The sequence below is a fragment of the Solea solea genome, chromosome 12 (assembly GCF_958295425.1).
Source record: "Solea solea chromosome 12, fSolSol10.1, whole genome shotgun sequence".
Taxonomy (NCBI): Eukaryota; Metazoa; Chordata; class Actinopteri; order Pleuronectiformes; family Soleidae; genus Solea; species Solea solea.
This window is the reverse complement of record NC_081145.1, coordinates 10536452-10555712: the sequence shown is the minus strand read 5'-3', so window position 1 is coordinate 10555712 and position 19261 is coordinate 10536452. Positions and strand designations below refer to the sequence as shown.

Sequence of the window (19261 nt, the reverse complement as noted above, 5' to 3'; positions counted from 1 at the left end):
CATACCCGGGCATACATACAGGCACACACAAAGTGTTTCCTCTGGGGTCTCCTGTCTGGTTAAGGCCATGTGCAATGGATTTTATCCTAATAGAAGGCTTGACATCTTCAGTAGAGGAAACAGATTAATAAGGTGATTTGCAGTCACATACACACACACACACACACACACACACACACACACACACACACACACACACACACACACACACACACACACACACACACACACACACACACACACACACACACACACACACACACACACACACACACACACACACACACACACACACACACACACACACAGAGGGAGAGCGAGCCCTAATGTTAAAAGGTGGAAAATCCAACCCGGCAACATGGCTTTATAATTCATTTGTGCAATTTACTGGACTAGGTGTCATTGAAGGGGGCATCTTGTAAAGACGCTTTCACGGACAAAACATGCACTGTTGAACACGGGTGAGACATGGGTGTTGTCAGGAACCTTGAAAGCACATTACAGTCTCCTCCTTCACCACACAATTGACAAAGTAATGATAATGCAAATAGCTCCATTCAATACTTGGTTATTTAACCGTTTTTTTTATGTAACATTTATTTGCCCAGGCGGGTCAATTGAGAACCAGTTCTCATTTACAATGACGACCTGGCTCAGTGGCTATATAAAGACAATAGACTATGAAGACAAAAAGTTAACATGGTAAGATCATGATATGTACAATGTACAGCAAATTCGACTAGAAGCAGGAGAAACGATACTTTTGTGAAGGAGGAAATGGAAATGACTATTTTTCTCTCTCTTTGAGCACAGCTGGGTCTGTCATTTTTAGACTTGTCTAGTTTAATTCCCATTTTCGATTGTCTAGATGGTGTCATGAGTGATATAATGTCTGTAATTTGATTGTGAGGTACCACAATAAGGCCTTATTGTCAAATTTACATAATTTACTAACAAAGTGAAAGTAACAATAACCAGTAAATGCCTAATCCCTACACTAACACAGACCCTCGTATAAGTATAGACATAACTGTGGGTATGTATGCACACGGGGAAATGTGAGGCTGCTCTCAGATGAGGACTTGCTGAGTATGACCAAGTGCTAAGAAAGACGATCCACTTCTGATGTGGTTTCACAAACTCCTGAGACCATTAAAAATATTTAATGTTCTGTTTAGGAAATCACTCTGACAATGGATTACAGACCATAATAAAGTACTCTGCATACTAAGAAATGCACTAAGCAAAATTGATTATATTATGAATCAATTATACAAAAATACAGTGAATGGGAGTGCAACTGAAGGCTGCACGTTCACTGGTATGAATTCATTTGAGTACCAATCAAAGTTTGGTGACTTCCTGCTATTAAATGCATTTGTAGATGAGTAAAAGTAGATGTTGCCCTCTGTGACACAGGAATACTGAACACTGAAGACCTAATTAATTAAACATGCGTTTCAATCTGATCCTGGTCAACTACTGTAAATCATTGATTTCTTTTATGAGTCATGGGGCACAGTTAGGATCTCTTCTTATACACACATGAAAGTCAACAACTTACATTTGGGGTTAGTTGTTTTGTTTACATGCAGGAATTGAAATGCTGACCTGCTTTAAATGTTTAACTAAAACATCGTTTGAAAGGCCTTCAGTGACTGTGCCAATACAGCTGTATTTGGTGGAATAATATATCCATATGTTACTATTTAGTCAAAAATGGGTTTTAAACCCATTTTTGACTAAATAGTAACATATGGATACATAATGTCATTATAAAACTGCCCCATATGAAAACATTTAATGAGAACGTTGTGCAGATGTCCTGTACATTTCCTTCTCTGAGCAGGTTTCATACAGTTCTTCCCAGTGCAAAAGTAGGCCAGTCCTCAATAGAGGCTCTGCCACAATTACTAGCTTTCTTGATGTCACAATGTATCACGTTTGCTCCAGGTTAAAAATAGTTTAGAAATGGTCCTGTTCAGTGTATGTCAATCCCTGGCAGGGTGTTTCGGCGTTTGACTAACCACACAAGAGACTGTAATTTAGACAATGACCATTTTTCCTCCTTTGATGACTGTAAGATCTGTTGCTGCTTCCAACGTAAACTTTCCAACGTAATGTGCTTGTGGGGCAGTATGTTAATGTGATCTGCTGTAGTCATTGGTTTTTCACATGCAGTTGTTCTTCAAGTTGTTGTCTATGGCCCTAAAGACAACAACTCTTTCTAAAGAAAAAGGTGATCAAAACATGGGTGAGAGGTGTACTTTGAATGAGCACTGATATGCGTCCTCGATGCACAATTTAAATTTCCATTCCATCCTTCAACATTAAATCTTAAAGCAGTGTTGATAAATAAGTGAGTGATTTAGATCAAGTGTTTTTTGTTTTTTTTAACTGTTGATTACTTTCTGCATTTCCAAGTAGCAGCTCTCTCTTTCTGGCACGCACCAGGAAATAAAACACTTCAAGAAGGATGGGACACAAGGGAGGTGTTTTCTGTAATAATAAAGTTTATCACAGCAGCACCTAACGTCACAATCACTGTGAACCACCAACCCAATTAATGAGGGAGTTTAGCAACAAATCTAACATTAAGAACACCAGGCCACTGAAAAACCAGGAGACTACCAATGAGCACGAAGACAGAGGCTGGGTAATAAAAGTGACTGCATGAAAACCCACTAGGCCTTTTTTGATCAAGCTTGCAATTGCTTCCATCTCCAAAGGATCTGGGGATTTAAACAAAGCTACCAGGGCACTAACATAAAGGAGCACACTGGTTCATTTAACACAATTACATTCATGACTGCACACGGAAACTCATTAAATCATTCATTTTCCAAGTCAAACATTGGCCAATGAAGCTAAAGTTTCATGGAACTAATTCTAAAAAGGTATCCACTCGGGTCTGACATTGTCATCTTGTGTTTTAGCTAAAGAAAAGTCACCATTTACGTCAAACCAGGGTCATGAGCGAAGCAAATAATTAGTCATTTTGGCATTTCGTTTGTGCTCTAACTCCCAGTTATCTTTAGACTTATTGACATAATGATTGCTTTAGGGTAAATGTAAATTTCATGTTTAGTCAAATAACAACAGCTTAAATTATTTAATATGCTCCAGGTTTCTGTTTTTATTTACAATAAATTTAGACTAATAAGGCTACAAGAAGTTGTATGCTCCATGCACTGAATGCAGTATATCAATTTCAACTCTGACCAGGTGACAGCTATAATGTGCAGTCTTGTAGTCTGCCAACCGAAATAGAGCCAAGAAAACAATTACATGTCCGAAAAGTGGAACAGTTTTTTCAAGTTGGATCCACAATTCTGTCCTAGCAAGTGTTCTTCTACTAAAACATTGTGCATTCCTGCCGTTATGAGGTCACCTGTATGACAAACATGTGCAGAGATTTCTATTCCAACAGATTAGAGTGAGGGGAGAGACATCTGTGAGACCTTACAAACTAGAGAACGGAGGAGGGATGAGTGCTCCAGAACACTGTGTTGAAAAAAAAGGAGCTACAGAGAGAAGCAACAGTGTAATGTTGCAGAAAAATAATAAAAGTCAGTTACTCCCATTTCTCTTCTGTGCAAGGAAACAGTGTAACAAAGCTCCACACACGTTCATACCCATATGCAGGTATATACTGACACGCGTACACATAGAGGCTTGCAGAATTAAAACTATAAAGCTGTCAGCAACAAATCCAGCTGATGAAGGACATCAGTCAGTGGGGCCCAGAATGCATATATGTAATGCCAATATAAACAATGAAAAAGCACGACTGGGTCTTTGTGGTGATCATTTTGGACCAAGGCCCTTTTGTTTCTGGACTGGATGTTATCCAATTGCTGCTTTAGATGCTACATCACATAATTCCCATAACCCCATTCCTGGCGACAAATATGTTCAGATTTGCAGGTCAGAAGGGCTCCCGATCTGCCAGATAGGCCTGTTCTATTGTCACAGATACTGTCATGTAAGCAGGATGGGTACTGACCCACAATGTTGACCTCCTGAGAGAGAAACTGGACTCTCGTAAAAACAACTCACCCACTGTAAGAGAGCCACAGAGATAGGCCTTTCTGACTCTCCTGAATGCAACAATATGTTCTCTCCTGATGCTCTCAATTAACCTTGCTATAATTCAAGCTGCCTAAAGAGCATTGCTATTTTGCGAACAGCAACTATGTACCATAAAAGATTATACAATTCAGCTTCAAAAGTTTCTCCTAGTTGATTACAGTGTTCACCACCAGCTATCTGGGACATGCTGTACCACATCAGTCCCCAAGCTGCGTTTCCACATGCAGAGTGGCTCATCAGCAGCACCTGAAATAGCAGCCGAGGCCTGGGGATGGACGATACAGGAGGGCACCCAGCCCCACCATCTGCTTCAGATCTAAAGTTTGGGACTGGGGGGAGTTGCCTGTGCCTCTTCTACAGGCTGGATACAAGACAGGATAAATGCCATCAAAGGTGATTAAGAAACAGCACATCAGTTTTTTAAACGGAGCACAAGCTCTCAATTAAAGATGGAGGGGGGGAACACATGCCAGAAACAGCTGAGTATCTACAGAATGTCCTCTTGTGACATTTTTCGAGTACTTGGATAATCCAACAAGGCCCCCCTGCCACACTTAATTACAGCATGACAATCAGTCATTTTATTGTCTCTAACATATGGTAAACATTTCTTAAAAAAGTAGTTTCATCCAAGCAGTTAAACCGGTAAAAGATGTGCCTACCACGTTGTTAATTTCCAGTGAGCATGAGTCAAGATGCATCGAGTTTTATGGCACACGGTTTTTGTTTGTTGAGCTGGTCTACACACATTGTGTTAGCAGCTATACACCTGGGCAAACAGGGAGTCTGCCCTTTGTATGTAATCAATGCAATTAATGTTACAAGACAATAAAGATATAAAAATGAACAATGACTCAGGAAAGAATGCTGATATAAATGTGGAAAATATTAAGTCGGACTCATGCCCACAGCAGCACATGGTTCAACACTTGTGCCAATAAAGGCCACCAGGCTCCTTTAGTTAGATGTTGCAACCCAGATGTAAAATCCACCACTGTAATCACCTCTTGGCCATCCACCTCCCCTTCTTCCTCTCTCTGCCCTCTCTCTCCACATTGTTAATGACAGGCAGATGAATGGGAACGTAGGCATGCTAGGCCCTGGACCAGACGGAGAGGCACTTGAGGGACTCCTGTGCCAAGCATTGACTAGCACCTTAATGTCGCTGATGGAAGTAGACGATGGCTTTTAAGTAGATGAGTTGCACTGCAAAAGTTATACAAGGTAAAGCAATCAGACTGAGCTCAATCACCAGAGGAGCTGATAACACACTGTAGCTACTCCTAAAAGATGAACGCGAGTAATGCAAATGTAATAAACCAGGAATTTTCCAGCAAGGCACAGCGCTATGTCAACAAGTAGATGGATTATGTACCCTAGTTTAGTGTATATGTTGGCATTTAACTGTAACACTGCACCAATACGAGGATTCATTAGTACTGACTTTGGTGTGACTTATTTGTCATTTACTGTTGGGAACAGTCCTAAGCACAAATCTACTGAGAGAGAAAAAATATGCGTCACTACAACTGGTTAAATACTAGTTATGGACACTTTCTTTGGATATGTGTGACACGTTACAAGTGGAATTTGTAAAATGCCAATGACCAATGGCCTACTTCAAATAAAAGCCTGTTATCTTCTGGCGGTGATGTAAATAAAGGCGTTGGTCGCTATTTGTGAAAAGATGGTATGTAGGTCATATAAAGATACTAGTATGGATCTGTGATGCTGAGTCCGATATCTCATAGGTTAATTATCTCAGTAATTGCATCCACACCTACAGTGGATTTTAAACTCAAGAGTGGGGATAGTTTTTCTATTTGACTTCCTGACTCATTAGGGCCAATAAATGATGACCCACAGAGCAGTGTGCACTGACTTAAAGCTTAAGAGCTCACATGGCGTGCTTGTGGTAGATGACTTGTGTAATGTCTTCATTACGTTGGTGGGGTGAGTAAGACATTCATCATGTGCTTGGTATGTCAGACATTGTTGGACCTCTGCCTTACATCTGGGCTTAACAGCTAGAGTGTGTCACTGGTTCCTGTATTTGTTATCTCATATGACCTCATCGTTAAGACTGTACTTGTTATTATACTATAATATTTGTTATACCTGCCCTGACCACAAAAAGAAAAAAAGTCTTGAATGAAAATAAAGCTGTCAAAGACAGTAATTACTGAACACCGATCATGTCAGTCCTACAAATATTACAGTTCTGCAAAGTGAACAGATTTCTCTACAATCACCTGCAGCACAGCCAAACTCCAAACAACATACTGCTAGCTTTGCAAAAGCGTTTTATCTTGACAATTTGCAGAAGTGGCAAAGTGGGGTCCATTACAGCATCTGATTGACACGTTAGCAGCGTCCAAAACCACAAAGAGGCTTCCAATGGGAATACTGCAGGCTACTGTGATCCAGAGAAAGACTGTTAATTCAGAGTGGAAAAGACGGTGGCCCCATAATCCTCTGCTTCTTGCCAATGCCATGAGCTGAACCAACTTTCATGATCCAATAGTATGACTCTACTCATGTGAAATGAATTACAAGAGGCCTGTTTTACAGCAACTTATGTGCAGTGGTGGGTTTGTTCCTTGGTCACTGGTGCTACATTCATACTGAGCGAATGACGATGAGCAGTTTACATGTACTCTCATTTCCACTGGTCAAAACAAAACAGTTTAATTCCAGGTTTAGATGGGTTGTAAAAGAGGCGATAGATTATTTTACACTAATGATTACGTACACTAACGTACATATTTTTTGTCCTTCAAACTTTGAAAGGACTCGTAATGTGGCATGATACCTTCCATAGCTTAACCCAACCTTAATAATTTTGACACAAATCCTGAAAGCAGGTTTTAAAACTAACAGCCCTTTGGACAGGTAAAGATGCCCGGCACAGCACACACAGACATAGACACACCTCCCCAGTACATAGCTTGGGTGACAAAGGTGAAAACAGCCAACATGACATGCCAGCAAGGTCCAGGGGTTCATTATTCTTTGATTGCTGTTCCAATTTTATTCTGATTTGTTAACACATGAGTCATGGCAGCTCAATGTACCGACTGTTCAAATACAAGAAACAGAGGTTTGGACGAGTCTGACTAAGAAAACATCTTTGTCAGGGTCGTTGAATGATGTAATATTTAAATGTATTATTTCAATAAGTACAATCTCTGTTTATTAGATTCAGCTCTACTGAATTGCACATGAGCCAAAAAAGCCATGGTTGCTGAGGCAACTCCCTTACAGATGAAGCCTACAGTGAGCAGGAGAGATCAATCACAGCTGACATTGTGGTGGCCTGTAAGGACGACCATTTTGATCCAAATAAAATAAGAGTGAGCTGCTGAACGCTGGGATAAGTAAGCACACTTTAGAGGCTGGGCTGTTTGTTCAGCTGCTGTTAAACATCTAGACATTCTGTTTGATCTGGACACCAGTCTGATGTGTTTGGTGCGGCTGAAATTTGTGTAGCTGGATGTGTAGTTTGCATATGTGTAGGTCTGCTTCTTTATGTGTGAGCCAATGCTTCTTTTTTGTTTGAACACCACACTAAAATCTTTTGGATGTCAAATTCTCAAATCTGTAGACTTACAGACTCTTATTTTGTACATGCAGGCCCTTTTCCACCATGGTCCCGGCTCGCCTCAGCACGGCACGGTTTAGGTTGGTTTTCCACTACAAAAAATACCTACTCAACATGGGCGGAGTCATCACTGCATGGCTGCATGAAACTGCTGTGACTTTGTTTACACGTGACACACACCCACAAAAGAGTGATTAGTGACTTGTAAAGCAGTTGTTTTCAGTGTAAATGAATCACTAGAATCAGTTAATTAAAAATATTAAAAATATTTGTTCAGTACTTCCTCCATGACGGGATTTGTGACGCCTGTTGCTTGGAACCTTAAAAAGTACCTGGTACTAGGTACTATGCCAGTGGAAAAGAAACTTAACTGTGCTGTGCCGAGGCGAGTCGAGCCGGTCGTCAAAGAATTCTGTCAAAACACAGCTGTCGTATTATCTTTCCCTCCATAGTTCTTTTTTTTTGTATCATCCCACATCTTACAAATGTCTAAGAAAAAGTTCAGAAAAAGCATGCAGAAGCTCAAACTCAGCATGTGGAAACCAAATAACATTTAAACTGATTTGTTTTGGGAATTCAATTATTTGAAATGAATTGAGAGGAACACATTTAGCTGATATTTAATAACACTGGGTCACTACTCGTTTTGTAACTGCTGTGGATCAAAGAAGTAAACAGCTGGCCACATGCAAAGAAGCTAACTGTTATCAAAGACACCTTTTAAGCCCACAGGGTTGAAAGAATTTGACACTCACACATTTCAGGCAGAGTAACCCCCAACAATAAAAAATGTGGAATAGTACGGCTATAGACAAGACGTGGTTACGCCTGTGTGGCTCACCATCAGAGAAAACAGAATCTGTGAGAAATACATTAATGTCTTTCAGTCTCTTGGCTAGACCTCATCCACTTTTCTTGTTCATCTGTGGACCATACCCAGCTGCTCTGAAGAAAGAAAGAAAGAAAGAAAGAAAGAAAGAAAGAAAGAAAGAAAGACCTAGAGTATCTAAATATCAGAATACTACTTGTGTTTTTTCCTAATGGAAAAGGACACCTCACCTTGCACCTGGCTTGCCTATGTGCTTTTGTTTGGGGATATTAGTGATGGGACAGATAAAGGAGCTAAAGCTCAGATGTCAAGGCAGCTAGTCGCCTTCTCATTATCAACAAAGCTCACCTCAGGCTATAGACTTGGCTGGGCAGGCCTACAGCTCTTACAGTTGGGATGTTTGTTTGGGGCAACAATACTATGAAAATTCTGTGGTCGGACAACTGAAGAGATAAATGCCTGTGAAAAAAACAGCGTTGCACGAGAAACATCTGGAACTGAGGTGCACAGGCTTTTCATCTACGAGGATCTTTTCCTCCCCACGCAGTAGACAAGTGGAAACTGTAGTGTGCTGGCTAGGACTTGAATAATACAATCTCTGAAAGACGAACCGAAAGAAAAGGGGAGAAGTTATGCGGCCTGCTTGTATGGGTGTTGAGGTGGGGGGTTGTTTCTAAGAAGCTGTGGATAAAGGGCCCCAAGCAGACAGGAAGGAAACATGGAGAACAGCAGAGCATATAAATGAATAAATGCACAATGTGGCTCCTCACAAACACACACACACACCTGCATACACTCAAAAACCTGAAAACAGCTTACAAAGGGAAGTGCCCCTGTGACGGAGTACATTGCAGGTATGCAGACTGTCACTGGAGATACATTTGTTTGATGGTTTTGTCACCAACGAGACCCGTACACTGGGTTCCCCTGTGCATCTCCTGATCTCCCTACACTGCACACCGGACACCGTTGGCTCTAAGCTCTTGTTTTGTCAGTGGCCTCCGATGGCACCAAGCGCTGACCAGGGGCCTCATTTATAAAGCTGTTGTAAGCACAAAAGAACACATTTCTACACAAAGTTTGTTTTATATAAAAACCAAACTTGACGGGAAACGTGCAAGTCCTCCATGGAAGCTCTGACTCACGGGAGAGAGGAGAAACTGCGACTCAGATGGCAGAAGGATGATTAACTAGAAACTGTTTAAAATCCTACCACTGTGTAAATATATTCACAATACTGCTCACAACAAGGTTCTGAGTCGACAAACGCAGTAGGCGTAGTTTTAAACAAACAAACACATGCTTGACAGAAACACGCACCTTCATACGCAACCAAAAAAACAAATACAAGCCATTTGTTATCGCAAGAAGAAAAATAGAGGCTGTAGTTATTAAGCAATGCTTTTGTGTTATTAAATGCCCTCTCAAGAATAATAAAGTAAAAGGAGGATAAATTACATTTGCACAGATCCATATTCGTTTGCTTCAGCTGAGAATGTCGGAGTGAATTTTCCATAATTATCATGATGTGCTAATGTAATGATGTTTTCATGTTTTGGGTGTCATTTAATTCCCACATTATAAAAGATTATGTGATTGTGAAGAACGTTGTTACAGTGTTTACATAATGTGCTATACAAATAAAATGTTTTAATATTGTTATTGTTATTATTGTTGTTGTGGTTGTTGTTGTTGTCATCATTGTGCAGAGCAGTCTGTCATTTAGGATCAGTTTAATTGCAACACCTGCAGCTGTACCGATTCAAACACACGAGTATAAAGAAAATGTAATGACAGTGCGTAATGATGCAAAATGGCTTAATTGGCACTGCTAGACGACGTGGTTAATGGAAGACATCAGAGGGAGAGAATTGTTTTGCGAGACCATCAAGATTTGCTGGTCAGTGACGATCTCTGTGCCACACTGGTGTTAGAGAGAAGCACTCCCACTGCCTCTGCCTGTGTCCAGCCATCTACGTGTACCTATGACATCTATATCTGTCACCCTGAATCAGCTGTCAACTTAAGTGTTTGTACATCTGCCTCCCTTCACAGTATACAGGCAACATCTCTATTTTAAATGCCTGCTCGCGTGTCTTCCCACACAGCAACGTGGAGACACCAGAGCTGGGCAGGGACTCCATGGCCCGGAGCCAGCTGAAGCCACTGCCAGTTTGAGATGACAACGTGTTCCCACAGTCGGGACACTGTGGCACCGTTGGGTCAGAGGAAAGTATAGAGGGACAGATGTAGCCTTTGAGGTTCTTGATACAGTTTCAGCTGACAGCTCTCCTCAATAATTTCTACATAATAGCCGAAGCAGAGGAGGGAGAAGCACACCTTGAGGCAGTTTTTCATTCTCCTTCTCATGCTCAAATATTTCAGCTTTCCACATAATGAAAACAAATACCAGCAAAAAGATTGCCCTGTGATTAGCATAATCCATCTTTTTATGAGTCCAATAAAAGATCTGTGGGGAGGTTGTGTACTTCAAAAATATGTTAATGTGGGAACAGGTTCTAACAAACAAACAAAAAAGGCAGCAACAAAAAAGTGAGCAAGCTTCTGGTGGTTTGTGCTTTAATCACGCTTCATAGTCTGCATTATCATTGTGTGAAACTGGGGTCTTCTCTATAAAGACAATACTTACCTATGATTTCCATGTCTGGAATGACACAATTTTCATTTCACAATCTCTGTGGATGATGTACTCACAGTCACCTGACAGTGTGTAATATAACTGACTATAATGCTGCAATAAATCACATAAAATGCTAAAATAAATGTTCCCTAAAATGACTGACAGTACAGCAATCCTAACAAAGCTATACTCGCGAGGCTATATTATGCATACTCTCAGCTGTATGTATGCCGATGTTTAACACACACATTGGGGATTATGGGAATGTTAAGATATTGATATTTGGTTGTAACCTAATTCATTCATTTATGTGATGATGGAAGGAAACTGTCATGGTATCATCCGGATGATTCATCCACTTGGCCTCAATCATGGTTTATGACATTAAGGGAAAAAAACACAAACACTTCCTGTGTTAATCTGACTGAAACCTTACTTTTAAAATACATGTGAACATTTAGACCAACTGAAAAGGTACTAAATCAAACTTCTCAAAGTCAGACCGTCACACCTAGATAATGCAATTGGGAGTCAAATTACTATTGCATGCATGTACAGGTTCAGTAGGACCAGAGTTGGACTCAAACTGGCCTGGGGGCTCTGTGCATGCACCACTGCTCCCAACCCCCAGCTTAACTCTGAAATAATAGAAGAAACCAGTACAGAAGAGAACAAGATAACAAATAATCGTAATAATAACAGTAAAAATACAGACCAGTACATTTGTTGAACTGATGAGGAGCGCAATTATAGGCTCTGTCTGCTTAAAGATTTGAATAGTTTGTAACTTGGTAGGAAGAGTCGGAATGGTGCTAGACATGCTAACAACTAGCCGCCAGCTAAACCACAAATCACTTAATACCAACAAACTGAAAGTGCAGCCGAGGTGGACACACTTCATTCAATAAATCGATTCCCCGCTAGACGCTAGTAACGACACATGTCCATTTGAATGGTGTGGTCGAGCTACAACCATGGCTCGCCTTAACTGTGCATGGAGATGTACTCAATGCATGTTTAGGTAAAATTTCAGAGCAATCCACTCACTATCTGTTCAGCAGTTTGAAGCTAAACCAAAGTGGTGGACTCACTGGCCATCAACATGCCTCATGCATGGATTATCAAAAAGGCCAACTCTGAAATGGGACTCACTGCAACTCTAATCCCGTATATTGCGTCGGGGTATGTGGAGGACACCCCCTCGTGACAAAATGTTAACATGTGGAACAGCTTCTTTCCAAACAGTCAAAAGCCAACATGAAGTAGATTAAAAGCCCATCACTGCCAAATACAAATTGTATGTGGTTGTTTTCTTATCGTGGGGAGGGAAGAGATTCATCTCCAGTGATATGTTGTTGATTCCTACTCATTTCTGTCTGTGGTTGGGTCGGTGATTGATGACACCTTCAGCAGAGCAAACAGCCAGCCAGCACGTGTGTGCCACAGGCAGAAAGGGCAGCGGCCAACCTCAAACTTGCACAGCCGAGCACATCAGAGGGTTGCATAAATACCATGAATTCAAAGCAAAAACCCACATGGGAACCATCAGCTATCCCTTCATCATTTGCACTGTATCCACTAAAGAGCAAAGAAAATATGATTTCCCCCCCCCCCAGTCACGTGTTTCCCTTCTTGTCACTGACCACCCCTCACTGTGCTCCTCCCCTTGGCCAGCCACAAAAAACAGCACCTCGCAGGATGTGTGGTTTCTGGTCCTTTGATAGGGTTACGCCAGCAGAGGAGCTGGAAGGACCGCGGAGGAACAGCCCTACTATTCAAGACGAGGCCTCTAATTCCAGAGGCATGGACATGTGCAGCAAGCCCACTGGGGAGACTGAAAAAGCAAGTGCAATAGTGTGGGAGACAGAAATGCTACAAGACTGATAATTAGCTGAAAAACTGTTTTCTATGGACTGAAAAGACCAGAAAGTCCAATAAAAAAAGTAAGCACGCTTGAAAATGCCAATGTTCAGTGCGCGACAATTGTGAAAGTCCTTTCTAGACTGAACACAAACGCTTCCATCTGTTGCTCTTTGCTCATCTGTAAATCTTAGATCTGCTTTAGCAGGAACCTTTCCGCCTTATTCTATTCATCTCTGACGTCAAACTTGAGTTTTTCAAAATATTTACCCAAAATTTTATGCATTTTCCACCAAAGAGCCTCTGAAAAAAATGACAAAGATAAATCTCATGAAAAAGACTTTCAAATATGTAATCCGTTCCAGCCTCCTGTTCGGATTTTCCAGGAAGAGGTTTAAAGAAAAAAAGGCTGATTTCAGGGTCAAAAAGGATGGATAACGGGGTGAATAACTTGTTGCCAAAGCAGCAGCTGGCTGAAACCAAGTTTGTGCTATCATGTCCACTGAAAAGCACAAACACATGCCCATTCAGCCTCCTCTAAAAATACTTTTACAAACACCACTGTCTCCACACACAGGCAGTATTGATTATAGGGGTAATGCCTTCAAATTAGACTCTAAGCAGGACACTGCATCCTTGTGTGCTCCAGCTTGTGGGTGTTAATAGGATGTATTTAATGTTTGTTTTCTTCTATGTCTGTGCATTCAAGTTTGTCATCTTTCCAATTTTTCTAGTGCGAAAAATGGCAGTCCGGCATTAACAACAGAGACTCATTTATCTGTGCTATTTCAAACATTTAAGTGAAGGAGACAGGGTGAAAACATTGCACAAAAAGCAGAGACTGTCTTTTCCCACCTGATGCACTGGGTTGTGACAGCTCAAACAGCTCCTGGCGATGACTTTAGTCTCATGTAAACAGACACACTTAAGAGACTGCGGAGGCTGAACTCATGCATTCTAATGCTCCTTATTAAACATGGATGATGTCTGAGGGTTAAAGTTTGTCTGTCTGCTGATGTCCATGATAGTTTTCTTGATTTAATGAAAAGGCACGGTTAATAACATATGTTTAATGTGATTACAAGCCACCCGTCATGAGAAACCACCAGAACTGATTTACCAGTACTAAGATGACATGTTATTATTAAACATGGTGATGGTTACTTTACTTGGTCGTAAAGTAGAGGCAGATTGATCACTGGATATATCTGAGAATTTAATGTCCCATGAAAATCATTTTTATGATATGAAGTTTTCATATACTGCAAGACTGCGATATGAAAAAAGGAGCGGTGCAACAAAACACTGTTGGGGGGGGGGGGCTTTTCACTGATGCACCATACATGCTAAGGGCTATGATTAGGTGGGTGGATCAGTGAAGATATGCCATTTTAATATCACAATTATGATGGCAATTTATATGACAGTATAACAAGTTGTTTTTAGTATAGACATTGGGGAGTATAAAAGCAGAATAATTATAACTCCCCGAGTAATAAAAAACAAGTTCAACCAAATGTACAATTATCCGCTATTCATTCATATAAATACAAACACCCACTCCCACACGCTGACATTACCACTCCTCTCTTATCTGCCACACAAATCACAGTTTTCATTACTTTATCAACAGTGCTGCTAGTGTTAGCGTATTCATGTAGCGCTCAAAAAGGCAAACATTTTGAGACGTTTGCCTTGTTTGAGCACAATTTCTAATGTTGTTTGCCAGAGCACTTCCAAGACATTCAAGAAATCTTTTGTTTATTTTTGTCCTCAGTATTCTGTCTGGCTTCACAGGCTGAGGATTGAGGGCATAGTAGTTGGGGTCAAAATGGCCACGTGGAGGCATTTCAGCAATGATGCCCATAGCTAAAGCAGGGGTGGAGGATTGGGCAGATGGTGGATGGTAGGGGTGGGTTGGTCGGCGGTTCTTGAGTTGCAATCAACCACAGTTGCAGGTGATGTCAAAAGAAATGCTGTTTTTTTTTTTTTGGTCTCCATCTGATGCAACATTTGTAAGGCCTCAGCTGTACTGCAAGGCATAATAATGAGGCTGTCGTGAAGGAGACAGCCAGCTCACTGCAGTGTAGCAGAGTTTGGTGGTTTAAACCGAGACATGGAAAAATATTTGCTTCATAATCCTCCTCCCAAGATCTAACGTAGAGATCCTCACCTGACAAAGGAATCTTGAGATGAGGGAGGGAGGGAGAAGAATCAGGCAGGATAATTACATGTTTGTCAGACTGTGAACTACACATTTAAAAACACCACCAGCAGGGCAGGTTTGTGGGGGAGAAAAAAAACAAAAACAAAAAACACAACTCACAAATCATGAATGTGTTGATGGATTGTTGTCCTAACTTGATAACAGGTCTACCTTAAACTTGGCTGACGTTTGTATACCACTGGCTTGTCAAAGATAGTTCTCTATCGCACCATTCTTGTCTCAGCCAATCAGAGACAAGGACAGGATAACATCATCAAAAAAGTGACAGATTGCCACGGTAAGCCTTCTACAGTTGACCCGCAGACATGAAGCTGAGCTAAACTAATCCTGGTATTGCTGACTATTTTGTGACCTTGTCTGTTTTCTCCAAGTCACTGAATCACTAACAACTGGACATGTGATTTTCTTGAAAGCGTCTTTCCTTTCTTTCCTCGGCCTGGATGAATTGAAATCTACATAGACATGTTTTCATGAGGAGAAATATCAGTTGGCAACTCTGAGTGATCGATCGCAAAGCGCGTGAACTCACAGCAACTTCAAAATCTAATCACAAGACAGCACATCATGTAGTGTGGGATGCACAGCGATCATCTGACTCGTGGTAGTCGTGAAGTGTGTTCTTGGCTTTAATAGAGACAGTTGTATTTTAAATCACATCCAACTCTTTCCACTCATTCAGCTTTCAGACCAAGCGCCCACACAGCATCCCACATTGTAGCCCGACGTAGCCTGAGGACCAATCAGTCCCCTTGTCACACACTTGCTCACAGCCAGCGGGGACTGATTTTTCACAAGGCATCTGCAGTGAAAGCCAAGCTGTGGGGAATGAGGAAGTCATCAGTGACAACCCCCTACCGCCCTTCCTCGCAGGGTACCAGAGGCCAAAGACAGGCTAACATGAGCAGCTCAAACGCGCACACACACACATAAAATGGGGGCATCAGGAGGTTTCACAAAAGACCTAATTTCCAGATAATTATAGTGGAAGCCAATATGGAGGAAATGACAGAGTTACGTGCTGTTATCTTCTCCAAACTACCCTCAGGGAAGCTTAAGCTGCCAATCCTTCCCACGTCTCTTAGACTCTAAGCACACTCTCTTGGGTGCTGAGATGACATGTCTTCCACTGAAAAAATGTCTTTCAGTACATCTCATTAGATGCTTTTGTCATCTTCCTTGCGGTACACAAACTTGACATGGCAAGACAGGTAGAATCAAACGGCAGCTTTGCCTGCAGGAGGCAACACCACGAAGGTTCTGTCCAGCGCTTCTGGGTGACCACATGTGATGAGAGTTGAGCATGGCCAGAAAATGTAATTGACCTTAGGGCAGCTGCTCAGAGAGCAAGAGCGAGAGACAAAAAGAGAAGAAGAAGAAAAGAACAGACAGATCCGCTTTCACTGCTCTTTGTTTCTCTACACTACAGTGAGCAAGACTGGGGCTTTCTCTTTTTTGTTAGAGAGAGGGGAGGAAGAAGCCACCCTTTCATAATGTGCGGGTGTACGACCACAGGACAGTTAACCATGCATGCAGCACACACCTAGCCAGGTTTCCATGCATCACGTCCCTCTGACACGCCATTAACCAGAACAAATCACAGAACACCCAGGGGAGATGGTAGCTTCCTTCTCACAGTCTGATTAAAAAGTAAGATATATGAGGCTTGTCCACACTGAGCTGACTGAACAAGTATATGCACACACATACACAGACAGACTGTGCTGACATTTTCAATCATTGTAAACAAACATATTCACCAGATATAATGGTGTTTCAGTAATTCCGTCATCCTCCTCCACGATGATGGAAATTACTGAACCATAAGACCTGAATGTCACTTAAAAAAAAATAGAACTTTGCATGTCACTCCTATTAAGCTATAATAAAGCAGCCTGTCAGGAGTCTGCAGGGACTTCTTGCTCAGAGCAATGTGCTCCACTTCATCCTAACCTAAAAACATCCACTAGAATAAGAAATGACACAGCAAAGTTTTCCTAGAACTGGGAAGTGCAGTGTTGCGGTTGTGCCAGTTCCTTCAGGAAACAAACCGTAGGTGCCCCAGTTATAAATACTAGAAAAGGGAAATTCATTTCTCGGAATGTCCATGGATGTCGATAAAAGAAAGCTCTAATGCCGCCTTCCTGACTACTCAAAGTGTTTGTGAACAAGTTAACAGACACACCTTTGTGTCTTATGAAGTGGTGAAAAAATCAATTCAATATTTTTTAGTCACAACAGAAGCTATAATGTCCAGAAACAGATTTGCCACTTATCAGTTACTTCACAGGCAGAAAGCATATTCAAATCAAGCTCAAAATTAAATCCATTAACCATTCAGTGAGAGGGGCACAACCATCCAAGTGAAGAGAAATGACATGGCTGAGGTCCAGGGGCTCAGGTCAGAGGTCAGTGTTTGGGTGACCAGGGGATCAAGTCGTTGCCGACAGAAGGCCGCCAGCAGGGGGTCATTGAGAGGGTAGAAACAAAGCAGAGAAACAGAACACGAGTAGTAGCGCATGGAACATTTTACTGATCAACTTCCAGAATTCATCAGGCTACTGTGTGTGAATGTGTATATGTGCCAGAAATAGTTGATGACTCAGCTGGATCATTTGCCTTTATCTGACAGTAAGCCATAGGCATGAAGAAAATCTAAAGAAATATCAGCTTTTTCATCTGTTGCGTAATAACCACATGACACGATGCCTCATGACAATTCAATAATTGTACTATCTGTGTTACAGCTGACCAGCAGTGCAAGGAAGTAAAGAGAGAGATTCTAGGGAATCCAACAGCTTCATAAAATCCCCAAAGGATAAAAGAGGAATATATAATACTTCATATTCACATATTCATCTCCATCTGTCATGATAAGTTTATTTTAATGTTGATGCTAGCTGTGGTGAAACTCTCTTTGAAGCTGAAGAAGCGAGTAAGTGGGAACATAACACAGGAAAAGGAAGACTGACAACATCCACCATATGTGATCACTGACAGTGGGGAAAGCTGTAGAAGAACATGGCTGACAGGATCTTTAAATGTAAATAGTTTTTGTACCCAAACACCTCACACCTAGGCCCCAGGTCATACTGTCCATATTTGCAGAGGTCTTCTGCAGAGATTTTCTTCTGTGTACCAGTGTCTTCTATTATTTCCAGCTGTGGTAATTTGGTAATTTGACTACCAATTGTTTTATCTAGGTGTGTTTCTATGTATACAAGTCCAGTTTTAGTTGGACTAACACAATAACTTTTATCTAATGTCATGTCAATCTGCTGAGTGTGGATTCTATCACGAGGGAGGGTGGTAGAGAGTTCTGGACAGAGCTCACAAGACCTTTCTATGACTGGTCTAACACCGACAATGGCTGCCCACTCGGGTTTGGACCTACTACTACTGCCGCAACCCACAATGAGCTCTCATTGTGAGGGCGATAAGCTCAGAGCCGGGACCATGGGAAACTCTGTCCAGTTTCTTCTCTGCACAACTAAAGACAGACTGAACATACTGAGGAAACCACAGATATATGGAGGAGTAGACATTAAACCGAGTAGATATTTTGGGGTGCCCACAGAAATGGGACTGCCTTATATTTTCAAATAAGTCAAATAACTTCTGGCCTACAGGGGTACATTCTGTTGACGTATTGTTCATTTTAAACTTTTCCACAGGGCCACACAACATGGCAGCTGTGCCTTTGGAGATTGTTCTCTGGCTATTGATTACAAGGGGAGCACAAAGCCTGTTGGCCTCAGTCACGAGGACAAGGCAGACGAAAGAACAATGGGGGAGGAGAAGAGAACTATATGCAAGATCAGTAAATTAAACCTCCGTTCATCAGCGTTACGGGGGTTGGTAGGAAAGAGGGTTTATGGTAGAGGGAGGCGGAAATGATGTTGCACCAATTTGATTCATTCAAATGTAGGGATACGTAGACCTTTTTATAGATAAACTCCATTTCCAACAGGATGTAAAGAGGATTTGTGAAAAGAAAACTACTGAGAAGAAGAT

The 19261-nt window shown here is 41.4% G+C and overlaps 1 protein-coding gene across 4 annotated transcripts in view; it reads right to left on the bottom strand.

The window, feature by feature from the left end:
• The window catches only part of srgap1a (SLIT-ROBO Rho GTPase activating protein 1a), a 71068-nt gene that overhangs the window by 45358 nt on the left and 6449 nt on the right, over nucleotides 1-19261 (bottom strand). The gene's annotated exons all lie outside the window — the stretch shown is intronic.